General features: G+C 32.6%; 1 pseudogene; it reads right to left on the bottom strand.

The window, feature by feature from the left end:
• Positions 1-1,411: 1,411 nt before the first annotated feature.
• LOC112480978 lies at positions 1,412-1,527 on the bottom strand (annotated as a pseudogene).
• Between the last annotated feature and the right edge of the window lie 1,150 nt (positions 1,528-2,677).

Below are 2,677 nucleotides of genomic sequence, written 5' to 3'. Positions count from 1 at the left end.
GCCTACCTTTGTAATATTAATAGCTTCTTATAAAGCATTCTTACAATAGATGTGCTAGAGAAAGTGCTACTCGCAGTGTGTAGAGTGCCTTACACTGCATTCTGTACAACAATAAATACTATAGAAAGGTTCTAGTGCATTTGATGATATCTGGCCAGCTTATCCATAATAACTCTGACTTCATTGTGGAAGAAGGGCCTTCTATGCAAGGCATAAAATCCAATTGATTTTTATGAAATAAGATGCTATGAAGAAGAAATGCATTAAGTGTACCATATCAGAATAATTCTACTTTGCAAGCTAAATGGCTTTTGGAACATTGTTGAAAATGCTGTCACTATTCTGAGCATACATAAAAGAGCAAGATAAGGCCAATAATTTAAAAGTCAATGCTATTCCTATTCAAAGATTTCTTTCCTCAATTAATACAGCATTTTCCCTTCTATGTCAGTTAAAAATAAAATCCAAAATAGCTTTATATGATATGATCGGACGCAGAACAATAAGTAAGTTATGTTGATTTTACAAAGTTTCTTTATCGAATTCTGGGGTTGCTGCTATTTTTAACTTCCATTTAAGGTACCTTATAAAATCTATTATGTATATTTTAAATGATATATTTTTGCTTGGGCTGCATTTATCAAATTGTTTTAAAGTTAGTTTGTTTCAGAAGTCTGGGTTAAATTTTGTAAACATTTCTAAAACAATGGCATATGAATGCAGACAAGAAAAGCAAGCCATCTTGATTTCTGGGACAGAAATACTCTGTACCTCTTTAAATCACACAATTATTTTGCAGGGAGTTTGGTTAGGTATATTAATGCCTGCAGCACTGGTTCTGAATCATTTTTCTGCCCAGCACAACTGATAGGAGTATTGATACTCCTATCAATAATAGGGACACGGCGACAGTGTTTCTATGGAGAGTAGACTGGAAACCAACAAACCAACCAACCAAGTAACCAACAATCCCACATGAAAGAAATGATTCTCAAATGCTTTCCTGGAGGATATATTTGAGAGGAACTGAAAAGTAGTTTAAACTATGTGGAAAATTCTTGAATCCAGCAATATTAATTTTTATTTCTGCGGATCTTAGGTGAAATGATAGACTGGTTTTGTATCTGGCATCTAGGTGCTCAGTGAATATATGGTTAAATAAAAGGAATGAAAGAGAAAGGCTTTTTAATGCCCCTTATTTCCTGTGGTAAAGCATATATATTGTGTTGTTATTTAAGATGTCCATGTTAAATAGAACTTCTTACAGGGTTTTAGAAAATCTATCTGGAAATATCTAGTATAATAAACATGTACACATATTTTTTTTTTTTAAGGGAGCGTTTTACTGAAGCACAGGTTCTAAGATCCTAACAACTCTTTTTTTTTAATTTATAATAATTATTATTATTTATGTCTACACCACCTGGACTTCCTAGGTGATCTCCCATCCAAGTACTAACCAGGCCCAACCCTGCTTAGCTTCCAAGATCAGACATCAAGCTTGTTCAGGGTGGCATGGCTGCAGACCATGGACCATGGCTCCACTGGGGCATGAACCCAGGACCTTCTGTGTGTAAAGCAGATGTGCTAACCACTACACAATGGAACCACATCCCATTTACACATATTTTTGACTCTGAAATCCACTTCTGAAAATCTATCCCATTAAAGTACGACCCTTATATATCTAAAACAAAGAGGTCCATCAATGTTCCTTGTAATGCTTTTTGTAAAAAACAGAAACACACTAAGTTACTATTTCCACCATTTGGAAATAAAACATGGTGCTTCTACCCTATGGCATATTATTCAGCTATTAAAAAAGATAAATCACATTTAAACTAACTAATTTGGAAAGGTTTCCTAAGATATTTTTAAGGAGAAAAAGCAATGACACAAATAAAAACCTAATTTAATTTTTGTGAAACGAACAGTTGCAAAATCCCCACATATCATTGCAAAGGATTATAAAATAAGGGAAATACGGAAAAGATAAACAAGTTTCTAATATGAATTACCTAGGGCTCATGAGTGAGGGGCAGTTATTTAGTTTTAGGTAGGAAGTTAACAAAAGTAAAAAAATGATCATTGAAAATAAAACCACTACGTGCATAAATGTATGATATTATAGTTATGTAAAATTTTATCTACCCAACCATCCATCATGCACAAAGTCATGCTAGAAAGTTTAGTTATCAGACTGTTAATGCTGGTTATCAAAGAGTGGTACAATTACAGTATGTTTTATTTGCTTTCATTTTTATGTATTGTTTGACCTTTTTAAATTGTTTACACTATTTGGATTTTTCACATTACCAAGAGAAAATATTAAAACTGTATTCATTCTAAAAATGTAAATACTTACGGTCAATTCCTTCCTGGCTCACAAGGATAATAAAAATCTTAACCTACTGACAAACCGAACATCAAATAAAGAACTAACCCAATCTACTTATCAACTAACCAATTAAAACACACACACACGTAAGAAATATTTGTCTTTCGAAAACATGTTTTTGCCCTCTAACGCTGTTTTATTTTTTATTTTAAAGGTTAAATTTTTAAAATATTAAAGAGGCAGAAATAATTAAATATAACGGCTTAAACTATTTCCTAAAAGCTATTTTCAACACAGAAAGAAGGTTCAGGCTGATTGTTCTCATCATATTTCTTTCCC

This window comes from Pteropus alecto, unplaced genomic scaffold (assembly GCF_000325575.1).
Source record: "Pteropus alecto unplaced genomic scaffold, ASM32557v1 scaffold20, whole genome shotgun sequence".
NCBI classification, from domain to species: Eukaryota; Metazoa; Chordata; class Mammalia; order Chiroptera; family Pteropodidae; genus Pteropus; species Pteropus alecto.
The sequence above is the reverse complement of the archived record's forward strand: the minus strand, read 5'-3'. Positions and strand labels throughout refer to the sequence as shown.